The sequence below is a fragment of the Cupressus sempervirens genome, chromosome 3 (assembly GCF_028749045.1).
Source record: "Cupressus sempervirens isolate cs-2001-9-10 chromosome 3, ASM2874904v1, whole genome shotgun sequence".
Taxonomy (NCBI): Eukaryota; Viridiplantae; Streptophyta; class Pinopsida; order Cupressales; family Cupressaceae; genus Cupressus; species Cupressus sempervirens.
In genome coordinates, this window is record NC_143120.1 from 585931089 (window position 1) to 585945637 (window position 14549).

The window sequence follows — 14549 nt, forward strand, 5'->3', positions numbered from 1 at the left end:
AAAGTTCGTAATTGTGTGGGTTCTCGCGCTATGCACACGATTTTTCTTGCGCAGGTCTGTGCATGAATTCGCACATAATTTTGCAACAGTAATGCAGAATATAGTTTTTCAAGTTCCAGTTTATCGAGCTGTTTTCTGAAGCATTTTTTCTCTTCTTCTGATTTTTGTAGTTATTTATGTATTTATCTGTAGCTTAACTTAACAGTGGTGTGCAGGACGTTTTGAAAAATCTATAGTTAAATTTATAAATTTATAAAAAGAAAAAATTTTATAAAAAAAACCGAGTGCCGGATAAGGTGCGTTCTCAGTGTCGAAGTGATTTTTACTCTCCCGTGCATTCTGGGTGCTCGATAAGGTGCGCTCCGAGTGCTCCATAAGACGCGTCCTATACAAGGTTGCATTATGATGCATGGGCTAACACGAGGGTGTGAGAGTTTGATGTCGGGTGCGATCATACCAGCGTTAGTGCACCGGATCCCATCAGAACTCCGCAGTTAAGCGCGCTTGGGCCGGAGTAGTACTGGGATGGGTGACCTCCCGGGAAGTCCCGGTGTTGCACCCTTCTTTTACTTTTTTGAGCAACTTATGCCGAAATTTCTACCGACTTTGCTGACATTTGCATAGCTTAATTTCTTTCATTGTAATATCGTTTGGATTTTAAATATGCATTCATTTAGCACACTATATTTCTTCATTTCTTAGATTGATAATTGCATCTCTCATCTAGATTAATTGCACTTTCATTTACCTACATAAATCCTTCGTTCTAGAGGTCCGGTTGCCCGATTCTTGTTCTGAGAGCAAAGGCATAATCTTTCTAGTTAGAAGGCAACATGTCGCTTTGTTAGACTTTTCGAATAAAGAATACAATGTTTATTTCGGGATGATCTCGCGGGTAATGACCATGTTGAAGTGTATGTGAGGATTAGAGGCCCCCAATTTCACATATACATTATCTGCATTTTTTTTGTTTTGTCCATACAAGCTTCCAGATTTTCGCATGAGAAAGCTATTTTTTTGCACAAAGACTTGAAGATTTTGCATCTTCCTCTACACTTTCTCGAGCAAAAAAGTTCGTAATTGTGTGGGTTCTCGCGCTATGCACACGATTTTTCTTGCGCAGGTCTGTGCATGAATTCGCACATAATTTTGCAACAGTAATGCAGAATATAGTTTTTCAAGTTCCAGTTTATCGAGCTGTTTTCTGAAGCATTTTTTCTCTTCTTCTGATTTTTGTAGTTATTTATGTATTTATCTGTAGCTTAACTTAACAGTGGTGTGCAGGACGTTTTGAAAAATCTATAGTTAAATTTATAAATTTATAAAAAGAAAAAATTTTATAAAAAAAACCGAGTGCCGGATAAGGTGCGTTCTCAGTGTCGAAGTGATTTTTACTCTCCCGTGCATTCTGGGTGCTCGATAAGGTGCGCTCCGAGTGCTCCATAAGGCGCGTCCTATACAAGGTTGCATTATGATGCATGGGCTAACACGAGGGTGTGAGAGTTTGATGTCGGGTGCGATCATACCAGCGTTAGTGCACCGGATCCCATCAGAACTCCGCAGTTAAGCGCGCTTGGGCCGGAGTAGTACTGGGATGGGTGACCTCCCGGGAAGTCCCGGTGTTGCACCCTTCTTTTACTTTTTTCAGCAACTTATGCCGAAATTTCTACCGACTTTGCTGACATTTGCATAGCTTAATTTCTTTCATTGTAATATCGTTTGGATTTTAAATATGCATTCATTTAGCACACTATATTTCTTCATTTCTTAGATTGATAATTGCATCTCTCATCTAGATTAATTGCACTTTCATTTACCTACATAAATCCTTCGTTCTAGAGGTCCGGTTGCCCGATTCTTGTTCTGAGAGCAAAGGCATAATCTTTCTAGTTAGAAGGCAACATGTCGCTTTGTTAGACTTTTCGAATAAAGAATACAATGTTTATTTCGGGATGATCTCGCGGGTAATGACCATGTTGAAGTGTATGTGAGGATTAGAGGCCCCCAATTTCACATATACATTTTCTGCATTTTTTTTGTTTTGTCCATACAAGCTTCCAGATTTTCGCATGAGAAAGCTATTTTTTTGCACAAAGACTTGAAGATTTTGCATCTTCCTCTACACTTTCTCGAGCAAAAAAGTTCGTAATTGTGTGGGTTCTCGCGCTATGCACACGATTTTTCTTGCGCAGGTCTGTGCATGAATTCGCACATAATTTTGCAACAGTAATGCAGAATATAGTTTTTCAAGTTCCAGTTTATCGAGCTGTTTTCTGAAGCATTTTTTCTCTTCTTCTGATTTTTGTAGTTATTTATGTATTTATCTGTAGCTTAACTTAACAGTGGTGTGCAGGACGTTTTGAAAAATCTATAGTTAAATTTATAAATTTATAAAAAGAAAAAATTTTATAAAAAAAACCGAGTGCCGGATAAGGTGCGTTCTCAGTGTCGAAGTGATTTTTACTCTCCCGTGCATTCTGGGTGCTCGATAAGGTGCGCTCCGAGTGCTCCATAAGGCGCGTCCTATACAAGGTTGCATTATGATGCATGGGCTAACACGAGGGTGTGAGAGTTTGATGTCGGGTGCGATCATACCAGCGTTAGTGCACCGGATCCCATCAGAACTCCGCATTTAAGCGCGCTTGGGCCGGAGTAGTACTGGGATGGGTGACCTCCCGGGAAGTCCCGGTGTTGCACCCTTCTTTTACTTTTTTGAGCAACTTATGCCGAAATTTCTACCGACTTTGCTGACATTTGCATAGCTTAATTTCTTTCATTGTAATATCGTTTGGATTTTAAATATGCATTCATTTAGCACACTATATTTCTTCATTTCTTAGATTGATAATTGCATCTCTCATCTAGATTAATTGCACTTTCATTTACCTACATAAATCCTTCGTTCTAGAGGTCCGGTTGCCCGATTCTTGTTCTGAGAGCAAAGGCATAATCTTTCTAGTTAGAAGGCAACATGTCGCTTTGTTAGACTTTTCGAATAAAGAATACAATGTTTATTTCGGGATGATCTCGCGGGTAATGACCATGTTGAAGTGTATGTGAGGATTAGAGGCCCCCAATTTCACATATACATTTTCTGCATTTTTTTTGTTTTGTCCATACAAGCTTCCAGATTTTCGCATGAGAAAGCTATTTTTTTGCACAAAGACTTGAAGATTTTGCATCTTCCTCTACACTTTCTCGAGCGAAAAAGTTCGTAATTGTGTGGGTTCTCGCGCTATGCACACGATTTTTCTTGCGCAGGTCTGTGCATGAATTCGCACATAATTTTGCAACAGTAATGCAGAATATAGTTTTTCAAGTTCCAGTTTATCGAGCTGTTTTCTGAAGCATTTTTTCTCTTCTTCTGATTTTTGTAGTTATTTATGTATTTATCTGTAGCTTAACTTAACAGTGGTGTGCAGGACGTTTTGAAAAATCTATAGTTAAATTTATAAATTTATAAAAAGAAAAATTTTTATAAAAAAAACCGAGTGCCGGATAAGGTGCGTTCTCAGTGTCGAAGTGATTTTTACTCTCCCGTGCATTCTGGGTGCTCGATAAGGTGCGCTCCGAGTGCTCCATAAGGCGCGTCCTATACAAGGTTGCATTATGATGCATGGGCTAACACGAGGGTGTGAGAGTTTGATGTCGGGTGCGATCATACCAGCGTTAGTGCACCGGATCCCATCAGAACTCCGCAGTTAAGCGCGCTTGGGCCGGAGTAGTACTGGGATGGGTGACCTCCCGGGAAGTCCCGGTGTTGCACCCTTCTTTTACTTTTTTGAGCAACTTATGCCGAAATTTCTACCGACTTTGCTGACATTTGCATAGCTTAATTTCTTTCATTGTAATATCGTTTGGATTTTAAATATGCATTCATTTAGCACACTATATTTCTTCATTTCTTAGATTGATAATTGCATCTCTCATCTAGATTAATTGCACTTTCATTTACCTACATAAATCCTTCGTTCTAGAGGTCCGGTTGCCCGATTGTTGTTCTGAGAGCAAAGGCATAATCTTTCTAGTTAGAAGGCAACATGTCGCTTTGTTAGACTTTTCGAATAAAGAATACAATGTTTATTTCGGGATGATCTCGCGGGTAATGACCATGTTGAAGTGTATGTGAGGATTAGAGGCCCCCAATTTCACATATACATTTTCTGCATTTTTTTTGTTTTGTCCATACAAGCTTCCAGATTTTCGCATGAGAAAGCTATTTTTTTGCACAAAGACTTGAAGATTTTGCATCTTCCTCTACACTTTCTCGAGCGAAAAAGTTCGTAATTCTGTGGGTTCTCGCGCTATGCACACGATTTTTCTTGCGCAGGTCTGTGCATGAATTCGCACATAATTTTGCAACAGTAATGCAGAATATAGTTTTTCAAGTTCCAGTTTATCGAGCTATTTTCTGAAGCATTTTTTCTCTTCTTCTGATTTTTGTAGTTATTTATGTATTTATCTGTAGCTTAACTTAACAGTGGTGTGCAGGACGTTTTGAAAAATCTATAGTTAAATTTATAAATTTATAAAAAGAAAAATTTTTATAAAAAAAACCGAGTGCCGGATAAGGTGCGTTCTCAGTGTCGAAGTGATTTTTACTCTCCCGTGCATTCTGGGTGCTCGATAAGGTGCGCTCCGAGTGCTCCATAAGGCGCGTCCTATACAAGGTTGCATTATGATGCATGGGCTAACACGAGGGTGTGAGAGTTTGATGTCGGGTGCGATCATACCAGCGTTAGTGCACCGGATCCCATCAGAACTCCGCAGTTAAGCGCGCTTGGGCCGGAGTAGTACTGGGATGGGTGACCTCCCGGGAAGTCCCGGTGTTGCACCCTTCTTTTACTTTTTTGAGCAACTTATGCCGAAATTTCTACCGACTTTGCTGACATTTGCATAGCTTAATTTCTTTCATTGTAATATCGTTTGGATTTTAAATATGCATTCATTTAGCACACTATATTTCTTCATTTCTTAGATTGATAATTGCATCTCTCATCTAGATTAATTGCACTTTCATTTACCTACATAAATCCTTCGTTCTAGAGGTCCGGTTGCCCGATTCTTGTTCTGAGAGCAAAGGCATAATCTTTCTAGTTAGAAGGCAACATGTCGCTTTGTTAGACTTTTCGAATAAAGAATACAATGTTTATTTCGGGATGATCTCGCGGGTAATGACCATGTTGAAGTGTATGTGAGGATTAGAGGCCCCCAATTTCACATATACATTTTCTGCATTTTTTTTGTTTTGTCCATACAAGCTTCCAGTCCATACAAGCTTCCAGATTTTCGCATGAGAAAGCTATTTTTTTGCACAAAGACTTGAAGATTTTGCATCTTCCTCTACACTTTCTCGAGCGAAAAAGTTCGTAATTCTGTGGGTTCTCGCGCTATGCACACGATTTTTCTTGCGCAGGTCTGTGCATGAATTCGCACATAATTTTGCAACAGTAATGCAGAATATAGTTTTTCAAGTTCCAGTTTATCGAGCTGTTTTCTGAAGCATTTTTTCTCTTCTTCTGATTTTTGTAGTTATTTATGTATTTATCTGTAGCTTAACTTAACAGTGGTGTGCAGGACGTTTTGAAAAATCTATAGTTAAATTTATAAATTTATAAAAAGAAAAATTTTTATAAAAAAAACCGAGTGCCGGATAAGGTGCGTTCTCAGTGTCGAAGTGATTTTTACTCTCCCGTGCATTCTGGGTGCTCGATAAGGTGCGCTCCGAGTGCTCCATAAGGCGCGTCCTATACAAGGTTGCATTATGATGCATGGGCTAACACGAGGGTGTGAGAGTTTGATGTCGGGTGCGATCATACCAGCGTTAGTGCACCGGATCCCATCAGAACTCCGCAGTTAAGCGCGCTTGGGCCGGAGTAGTACTGGGATGGGTGACCTCCCGGGAAGTCCCGGTGTTGCACCCTTCTTTTACTTTTTTGAGCAACTTATGCCGAAATTTCTACCGACTTTGCTGACATTTGCATAGCTTAATTTCTTTCATTGTAATATCGTTTGGATTTTAAATATGCATTCATTTAGCACACTATATTTCTTCATTTCTTAGATTGATAATTGCATCTCTCATCTAGATTAATTGCACTTTCATTTACCTACATAAATCCTTCGTTCTAGAGGTCCGGTTGCCCGATTCTTGTTCTGAGAGCAAAGGCATAATCTTTCTAGTTAGAAGGCAACATGTCGCTTTGTTAGACTTTTCGAATAAAGAATACAATGTTTATTTCGGGATGATCTCGCGGGTAATGACCATGTTGAAGTGTATGTGAGGATTAGAGGCCCCCAATTTCACATATACATTTTCTGCATTTTTTTTGTTTTGTCCATACAAGCTTCCAGATTTTCGCATGAGAAAGCTATTTTTTTGCACAAAGACTTGAAGATTTTGCATCTTCCTCTACACTTTCTCGAGCAAAAAAGTTCGTAATTGTGTGGGTTCTCGCGCTATGCACACGATTTTTCTTGCGCAGGTCTGTGCATGAATTCGCACATAATTTTGCAACAGTAATGCAGAATATAGTTTTTCAAGTTCCAGTTTATCGAGCTGTTTTCTGAAGCATTTTTTCTCTTCTTCTGATTTTTGTAGTTATTTATGTATTTATCTGTAGCTTAACTTAACAGTGGTGTGCAGGACGTTTTGAAAAATCTATAGTTAAATTTATAAATTTATAAAAAGAAAAATTTTTATAAAAAAAACCGAGTGCCGGATAAGGTGCGTTCTCAGTGTCGAAGTGATTTTTACTCTCCCGTGCATTCTGGGTGCTCGATAAGGTGCGCTCCGAGTGCTCCATAAGGCGCGTCCTATACAAGGTTGCATTATGATGCATGGGCTAACACGAGGGTGTGAGAGTTTGATGTCGGGTGCGATCATACCAGCGTTAGTGCACCGGATCCCATCAGAACTCCGCAGTTAAGCGCGCTTGGGCCGGAGTAGTACTGGGATGGGTGACCTCCCGGGAAGTCCCGGTGTTGCACCCTTCTTTTACTTTTTTGAGCAACTTATGCCGAAATTTCTACCGACTTTGCTGACATTTGCATAGCTTAATTTCTTTCATTGTAATATCGTTTGGATTTTAAATATGCATTCATTTAGCACACTATATTTCTTCATTTCTTAGATTGATAATTGCATCTCTCATCTAGATTAATTGCACTTTCATTTACCTACATAAATCCTTCGTTCTAGAGGTCCGGTTGCCCGATTCTTGTTCTGAGAGCAAAGGCATAATCTTTCTAGTTAGAAGGCAACATGTCGCTTTGTTAGACTTTTCGAATAAAGAATACAATGTTTATTTCGGGATGATCTCGCGGGTAATGACCATGTTGAAGTGTATGTGAGGATTAGAGGCCCCCAATTTCACATATACATTTTCTGCATTTTTTTTGTTTTGTCCATACAGGCTTCCAGATTTTCGCATGAGAAAGCTATTTTTTTGCACAAAGACTTGAAGATTTTGCATCTTCCTCTACACTTTCTCGAGCAAAAAAGTTCGTAATTGTGTGGGTTCTCGCGCTATGCACACGATTTTTCTTGCGCAGGTCTGTGCATGAATTCGCACATAATTTTGCAACAGTAATGCAGAATATAGTTTTTCAAGTTCCAGTTTATCGAGCTGTTTTCTGAAGCATTTTTTCTCTTCTTCTGATTTTTGTAGTTATTTATGTATTTATCTGTAGCTTAACTTAACAGTGGTGTGCAGGACGTTTTGAAAAATCTATAGTTAAATTTATAAATTTATAAAAAGAAAAATTTTTATAAAAAAAACCGAGTGCCGGATAAGGTGCGTTCTCAGTGTCGAAGTGATTTTTACTCTCCCGTGCATTCTGGGTGCTCGATAAGGTGCGCTCCGAGTGCTCCATAAGGCGCGTCCTATACAAGGTTGCATTATGATGCATGGGCTAACACGAGGGTGTGAGAGTTTGATGTCGGGTGCGATCATACCAGCGTTAGTGCACCGGATCCCATCAGAACTCCGCAGTTAAGCGCGCTTGGGCCAGAGTAGTACTGGGATGGGTGACCTCCCGGGAAGTCCCGGTGTCGCACCCTTCTTTTACTTTTTTGAGCAACTTATGCCGAAATTTCTACCGACTTTGCTGACATTTGAATAGCTTAATTTCTTTCATTGTAATATCGTTTGGATTTTAAATATGCATTCATTTAGCACACTATATTTCTTCATTTCTTAGATTGATAATTGCATCTCTCATCTAGATTAATTGCACTTTCATTTACCTACATAAGTCCTTCGTTCTAGAGGTCCAGTTGCCCGATTCTTGTTCTGAGAGCAAAGGCATAATCCTTCTAGTTAGAAGGCAACATGTCGCTTTGTGACTTTTCGAATAAAGAATACAATGTTTATTTCGGGATGATCTCGCGGGTAATGACCATGTTGAAGTGTATGTGAGGATTAGAGGCCCCCAATTTCACATATACATTTTCTGCATTTTTTTTGTTTTGTCCATACAAGCTTCCAGATTTTCGCATGAGAAAGCTATTTTTTTGCACAAAGACTTGAAGATTTTGCATCTTCCTCTACACTTTCTCGAGCAAAAAAGTTCGTAATTGTGTGGGTTCTCGCGCTATGCACACGATTTTTCTTGCGCAGGTCTGTGCATGAATTCGCACATAATTTTGCAACAGTAATGCAGAATATAGTTTTTCAAGTTCCAGTTTATCGAGCTGTTTTCTGAAGCATTTTTTCTCTTCTTCTGATTTTTGTAGTTATTTATGTATTTATCTGTAGCTTAACTTAACAGTGGTGTGCAGGACGTTTTGAAAAATCTATAGTTAAATTTATAAATTTATAAAAAGAAAAATTTTTATAAAAAAAACCGAGTGCCGGATAAGGTGCGTTCTCAGTGTCGAAGTGATTTTTACTCTCCCGTGCATTCTGGGTGCTCGATAAGGTGCGCTCCGAGTGCTCCATAAGGCGCGTCCTATACAAGGTTGCATTATGATGCATGGGCTAACACGAGGGTGTGAGAGTTTGATGTCGGGTGCGATCATACCAGCGTTAGTGCACCGGATCCCATCAGAACTCCGCAGTTAAGCGCGCTTGGGCCGGAGTAGTACTGGGATGGGTGACCTCCCGGGAAGTCCCGGTGTCGCACCCTTCTTTTACTTTTTTGAGCAACTTATGCCGAAATTTCTACCGACTTTGCTGACATTTGAATAGCTTAATTTCTTTCATTGTAATATCGTTTGGATTTTAAATATGCATTCATTTAGCACACTATATTTCTTCATTTCTTAGATTGATAATTGCATCTCTCATCTAGATTAATTGCACTTTCATTTACCTACATAAGTCCTTCGTTCTAGAGGTCCGGTTGCCCGATTCTTGTTCTGAGAGCAAAGGCATAATCCTTCTAGTTAGAAGGCAACATGTCGCTTTGTGACTTTTCGAATAAAGAATACAATGTTTATTTCGGGATGATCTCGCGGGTAATGACCATGTTGAAGTGTATGTGAGGATTAGAGGCCCCCAATTTCACATATACATTTTCTGCATTTTTTTTGTTTTGTCCATACAAGCTTCCAGATTTTCGCATGAGAAAGCTATTTTTTTGCACAAAGACTTGAAGATTTTGCATCTTCCTCTACACTTTCTCGAGCAAAAAAGTTCGTAATTGTGTGGGTTCTCGCGCTATGCACACGATTTTTCTTGCGCAGGTCTGTGCATGAATTCGCACATAATTTTGCAACAGTAATGCAGAATATAGTTTTTCAAGTTCCAGTTTATCGAGCTGTTTTCTGAAGCATTTTTTCTCTTCTTCTGATTTTTGTAGTTATTTATGTATTTATCTGTAGCTTAACTTAACAGTGGTGTGCAGGACGTTTTGAAAAATCTATAGTTAAATTTATAAATTTATAAAAAGAAAAATTTTTATAAAAAAAACCGAGTGCCGGATAAGGTGCGTTCTCAGTGTCGAAGTGATTTTTACTCTCCCGTGCATTCTGGGTGCTCGATAAGGTGCGCTCCGAGTGCTCCATAAGGCGCGTCCTATACAAGGTTGCATTATGATGCATGGGCTAACACGAGGGTGTGAGAGTTTGATGTCGGGTGCGATCATACCAGCGTTAGTGCACCGGATCCCATCAGAACTCCGCAGTTAAGCGCGCTTGGGCCGGAGTAGTACTGGGATGGGTGACCTCCCGGGAAGTCCCGGTGTCGCACCCTTCTTTTACTTTTTTGAGCAACTTATGCCGAAATTTCTACCGACTTTGCTGACATTTGAATAGCTTAATTTCTTTAATTGTAATATCGTTTGGATTTTAAATATGCATTCATTTAGCACACTATATTTCTTCATTTCTTAGATTGATAATTGCATCTCTCATCTAGATTAATTGCACTTTCATTTACCTACATAAGTCCTTCGTTCTAGAGGTCCGGTTGCCCGATTCTTGTTCTGAGAGCAAAGGCATAATCCTTCTAGTTAGAAGGCAACATGTCGCTTTGTGACTTTTCGAATAAAGAATACAATGTTTATTTCGGGATGATCTCGCGGGTAATGACCATGTTGAAGTGTATGTGAGGATTAGAGGCCCCCAATTTCACATATACATTTTCTGCATTTTTTTTGTTCTGTCCATACAAGCTTCCAGATTTTCGCATGAGAAAGCTATTTTTTTGCACAAAGACTTGAAGATTTTGCATCTTCCTCTACACTTTCTCGAGCAAAAAAGTTCGTAATTGTGTGGGTTCTCGCGCTATGCACACGATTTTTCTTGCGCAGGTCTGTGCATGAATTCGCACATAATTTTGCAACAGTAATGCAGAATATAGTTTTTCAAGTTCCAGTTTATCGAGCTGTTTTCTGAAGCATTTTTTCTCTTCTTCTGATTTTTGTAGTTATTTATGTATTTATCTGTAGCTTAACTTAACAGTGGTGTGCAGGACGTTTTGAAAAATCTATAGTTAAATTTATAAATTTATAAAAAGAAAAATTTTTATAAAAAAAACCGAGTGCCGGATAAGGTGCGTTCTCAGTGTCGAAGTGATTTTTACTCTCCCGTGCATTCTGGGTGCTCGATAAGGTGCGCTCCGAGTGCTCCATAAGGCGCGTCCTATACAAGGTTGCATTATGATGCATGGGCTAACACGAGGGTGTGAGAGTTTGATGTCGGGTGCGATCATACCAGCGTTAGTGCACCGGATCCCATCAGAACTCCGCAGTTAAGCGCGCTTGGGCCGGAGTAGTACTGGGATGGGTGACCTCCCGGGAAGTCCCGGTGTCGCACCCTTCTTTTACTTTTTTGAGCAACTTATGCCGAAATTTCTACCGACTTTGCTGACATTTGAATAGCTTAATTTCTTTCATTGTAATATCGTTTGGATTTTAAATATGCATTCATTTAGCACACTATATTTCTTCATTTCTTAGATTGATAATTGCATCTCTCATCTAGATTAATTGCACTTTCATTTACCTACATAAGTCCTTCGTTCTAGAGGTCCGGTTGCCCGATTCTTGTTCTGAGAGCAAAGGCATAATCCTTCTAGTTAGAAGGCAACATGTCGCTTTGTGACTTTTCGAATAAAGAATACAATGTTTATTTCGGGATGATCTCGCGGGTAATGACCATGTTGAAGTGTATGTGAGGATTAGAGGCCCCCAATTTCACATATACATTTTCTGCATTTTTTTTGTTCTGTCCATACAAGCTTCCAGATTTTCGCATGAGAAAGCTATTTTTTTGCACAAAGACTTGAAGATTTTGCATCTTCCTCTACACTTTCTCGAGCAAAAAAGTTCGTAATTGTGTGGGTTCTCGCGCTATGCACACGATTTTTCTTGCGCAGGTCTGTGCATGAATTCGCACATAATTTTGCAACAGTAATGCAGAATATAGTTTTTCAAGTTCCAGTTTATCGAGCTGTTTTCTGAAGCATTTTTTCTCTTCTTCTGATTTTTGTAGTTATTTATGTATTTATCTGTAGCTTAACTTAACAGTGGTGTGCAGGACGTTTTGAAAAATCTATAGTTAAATTTATAAATTTATAAAAAGAAAAATTTTTAAAAAAAAAACCGAGTGCCGGATAAGGTGCGTTCTCAGTGTCGAAGTGATTTTTACTCTCCCGTGCATTCTGGGTGCTCGATAAGGTGCGCTCTGAGTGCTCCATAAGGCGCGTCCTATACAAGGTTGCATTATGATGCATGGGCTAACACGAGGGTGTGAGAGTTTGATGTCGGGTGCGATCATACCAGCGTTAGTGCACCGGATCCCATCAGAACTTCGCAGTTAAGCGCGCTTGGGCCGGAGTAGTACTGGGATGGGTGACCTCCCGGGAAGTCCCGGTGTCGCACCCTTCTTTTACTTTTTTGAGCAACTTATGCCGAAATTTCTACCGACTTTGCTGACATTTGAATAGCTTAATTTCTTTCATTGTAATATCGTTTGGATTTTAAATATGCATTCATTTAGCACACTATATTTCTTCATTTCTTAGATTGATAATTGCATCTCTCATCTAGATTAATTGCACTTTCATTTACCTACATAAGTCCTTCGTTCTAGAGGTCCGGTTGCCCGATTCTTGTTCTGAGAGCAAAGGCATAATCCTTCTAGTTAGAAGGCAACATGTCGCTTTGTGACTTTTCGAATAAAGAATACAATGTTTATTTCGGGATGATCTCGCGGGTAATGACCATGTTGAAGTGTATGTGAGGATTAGAGGCCCCCAATTTCACATATACATTTTCTGCATTTTTTTTGTTCTGTCCATACAAGCTTCCAGATTTTCGCATGAGAAAGCTATTTTTTTGCACAAAGACTTGAAGATTTTGCATCTTCCTCTACACTTTCTCGAGCAAAAAAGTTCGTAATTGTGTGGGTTCTCGCGCTATGCACACGATTTTTCTTGCGCAGGTCTGTGCATGAATTCGCACATAATTTTGCAACAGTAATGCAGAATATAGTTTTTCAAGTTCCAGTTTATCGAGCTGTTTTCTGAAGCATTTTTTCTCTTCTTCTGATTTTTGTAGTTATTTATGTATTTATCTGTAGCTTAACTTAACAGTGGTGTGCAGGACGTTTTGAAAAATCTATAGTTAAATTTATAAATTTATAAAAAGAAAAATTTTTATAAAAAAAACCGAGTGCCGGATAAGGTGCGTTCTCAGTGTCGAAGTGATTTTTACTCTCCCGTGCATTCTGGGTGCTCGATAAGGTGCGCTCCGAGTGCTCCATAAGGCGCGTCCTATACAAGGTTGCATTATGATGCATGGGCTAACACGAGGGTGTGAGAGTTTGATGTCGGGTGCGATCATACCAGCGTTAGTGCACCGGATCCCATCAGAACTCCGCAGTTAAGCGCGCTTGGGCCGGAGTAGTACTGGGATGGGTGACCTCCCGGGAAGTCCCGGTGTTGCACCCTTCTTTTACTTTTTTGAGCAACTTATGCCGAAATTTCTACCGACTTTGCTGACATTTGCATAGCTTAATTTCTTTCATTGTAATATCGTTTGGATTTTAAATATGCATTCATTTAGCACACTATATTTCTTCATTTCTTAGATTGATAATTGCATCTCTCATCTAGATTAATTGCACTTTCATTTACCTACATAAATCCTTCGTTCTAGAGGTCCGGTTGCCCGATTCTTGTTCTGAGAGCAAAGGCATAATCTTTCTAGTTAGAAGGCAACATGTCGCTTTGTTAGACTTTTCGAATAAAGAATACAATGTTTATTTCGAGATGATCTCGCGGGTAATGACCATGTTGAAGTGTATGTGAGGATTAGAGGCCCCCAATTTCACATATACATTTTCTGCATTTTTTTTGTTCTGTCCATACAAGCTTCCAGATTTTCGCATGAGAAAGCTATTTTTTTGCACAAAGACTTGAAGATTTTGCATCTTCCTCTACACTTTCTCGAGCAAAAAAGTTCGTAATTGTGTGGGTTCTCGCGCTATGCACACGATTTTTCTTGCGCAGGTCTGTGCATGAATTCGCACATAATTTTGCAACAGTAATGCAGAATATAGTTTTTCATGTTCCAGTTTATCGAGCTGTTTTCTGAAGCATTTTTTCTCTTCTTCTGATTTTTGTAGTTATTTATGTATTTATCTGTAGCTTAACTTAACAGTGGTGTGCAGGACGTTTTGAAAAATCTATAGTTAAATTTATAAATTTATAAAAAGAAAAATTTTTATAAAAAAAACCGAGTGCCGGATAAGGTGCGTTCTCAGTGTCGAAGTGATTTTTACTCTCCCGTGCATTCTGGGTGCTCGATAAGGTGCGCTCCGAGTGCTCCATAAGGCGCGTCCTATACAAGGTTGCATTATGATGCATGGGCTAACACGAGGGTGTGAGAGTTTGATGTCGGGTGCGATCATACCAGCGTTAGTGCACCGGATCCCATCAGAACTCCGCAGTTAAGCGCGCTTGGGCCGGAGTAGTACTGGGATGGGTGACCTCCCGGGAAGTCCCGGTGTCGCACCCTTCGTTTACTTTTTTGAGCAACTTATGCCGAAATTTCTACCGACTTTGCTGACATTTGCATAGCTTAATTTCTTTCATTGTAAT

At 39.5% G+C, this 14549-nt stretch overlaps 14 non-coding genes across 14 annotated transcripts; all 14 read left to right on the forward strand.

Annotated features, from left to right (window-relative positions):
- The first annotated feature begins 443 nt into the window (after nt 1-443).
- LOC149567866 (5S ribosomal RNA) lies at nt 444-562 on the forward strand. Its single transcript, XR_016363284.1, has one exon. It is a non-coding gene; the product is annotated as a 5S ribosomal RNA (ribosomal RNA).
- A 950-nt stretch (nt 563-1512) lies between these two features.
- LOC149567867 (5S ribosomal RNA) lies at nt 1513-1631 on the forward strand. The gene has a single exon (XR_016363285.1). It is a non-coding gene; the product is annotated as a 5S ribosomal RNA (ribosomal RNA).
- A 950-nt stretch (nt 1632-2581) lies between these two features.
- Nucleotides 2582-2700, forward strand: LOC149567868 (5S ribosomal RNA). Its single transcript, XR_016363239.1, has one exon. It is a non-coding gene; the product is annotated as a 5S ribosomal RNA (ribosomal RNA).
- Nucleotides 2701-3650: 950 nt separating this feature from the next.
- On the forward strand, nt 3651-3769 carry LOC149567869 (5S ribosomal RNA). Its single transcript, XR_016363286.1, has one exon. It is a non-coding gene; the product is annotated as a 5S ribosomal RNA (ribosomal RNA).
- Nucleotides 3770-4719: 950 nt separating this feature from the next.
- LOC149567870 (5S ribosomal RNA) lies at nt 4720-4838 on the forward strand. Its single transcript, XR_016363287.1, has one exon. It is a non-coding gene; the product is annotated as a 5S ribosomal RNA (ribosomal RNA).
- A 967-nt stretch (nt 4839-5805) lies between these two features.
- On the forward strand, nt 5806-5924 carry LOC149567871 (5S ribosomal RNA). Its single transcript, XR_016363288.1, has one exon. It is a non-coding gene; the product is annotated as a 5S ribosomal RNA (ribosomal RNA).
- Nucleotides 5925-6874: 950 nt separating this feature from the next.
- Nucleotides 6875-6993, forward strand: LOC149567872 (5S ribosomal RNA). Its single transcript, XR_016363289.1, has one exon. It is a non-coding gene; the product is annotated as a 5S ribosomal RNA (ribosomal RNA).
- A 950-nt stretch (nt 6994-7943) lies between these two features.
- LOC149567873 (5S ribosomal RNA) lies at nt 7944-8062 on the forward strand. The gene has a single exon (XR_016363269.1). It is a non-coding gene; the product is annotated as a 5S ribosomal RNA (ribosomal RNA).
- A 948-nt stretch (nt 8063-9010) lies between these two features.
- Nucleotides 9011-9129, forward strand: LOC149567874 (5S ribosomal RNA). Its single transcript, XR_016363265.1, has one exon. It is a non-coding gene; the product is annotated as a 5S ribosomal RNA (ribosomal RNA).
- A 948-nt stretch (nt 9130-10077) lies between these two features.
- Nucleotides 10078-10196, forward strand: LOC149567875 (5S ribosomal RNA). The gene has a single exon (XR_016363266.1). It is a non-coding gene; the product is annotated as a 5S ribosomal RNA (ribosomal RNA).
- A 948-nt stretch (nt 10197-11144) lies between these two features.
- LOC149567876 (5S ribosomal RNA) lies at nt 11145-11263 on the forward strand. Its single transcript, XR_016363267.1, has one exon. It is a non-coding gene; the product is annotated as a 5S ribosomal RNA (ribosomal RNA).
- A 948-nt stretch (nt 11264-12211) lies between these two features.
- On the forward strand, nt 12212-12330 carry LOC149567877 (5S ribosomal RNA). Its single transcript, XR_016363225.1, has one exon. It is a non-coding gene; the product is annotated as a 5S ribosomal RNA (ribosomal RNA).
- Nucleotides 12331-13278: 948 nt separating this feature from the next.
- On the forward strand, nt 13279-13397 carry LOC149567878 (5S ribosomal RNA). The gene has a single exon (XR_016363290.1). It is a non-coding gene; the product is annotated as a 5S ribosomal RNA (ribosomal RNA).
- Nucleotides 13398-14347: 950 nt separating this feature from the next.
- LOC149567879 (5S ribosomal RNA) lies at nt 14348-14466 on the forward strand. Its single transcript, XR_016363268.1, has one exon. It is a non-coding gene; the product is annotated as a 5S ribosomal RNA (ribosomal RNA).
- Nucleotides 14467-14549: the final 83 nt, after the last annotated feature.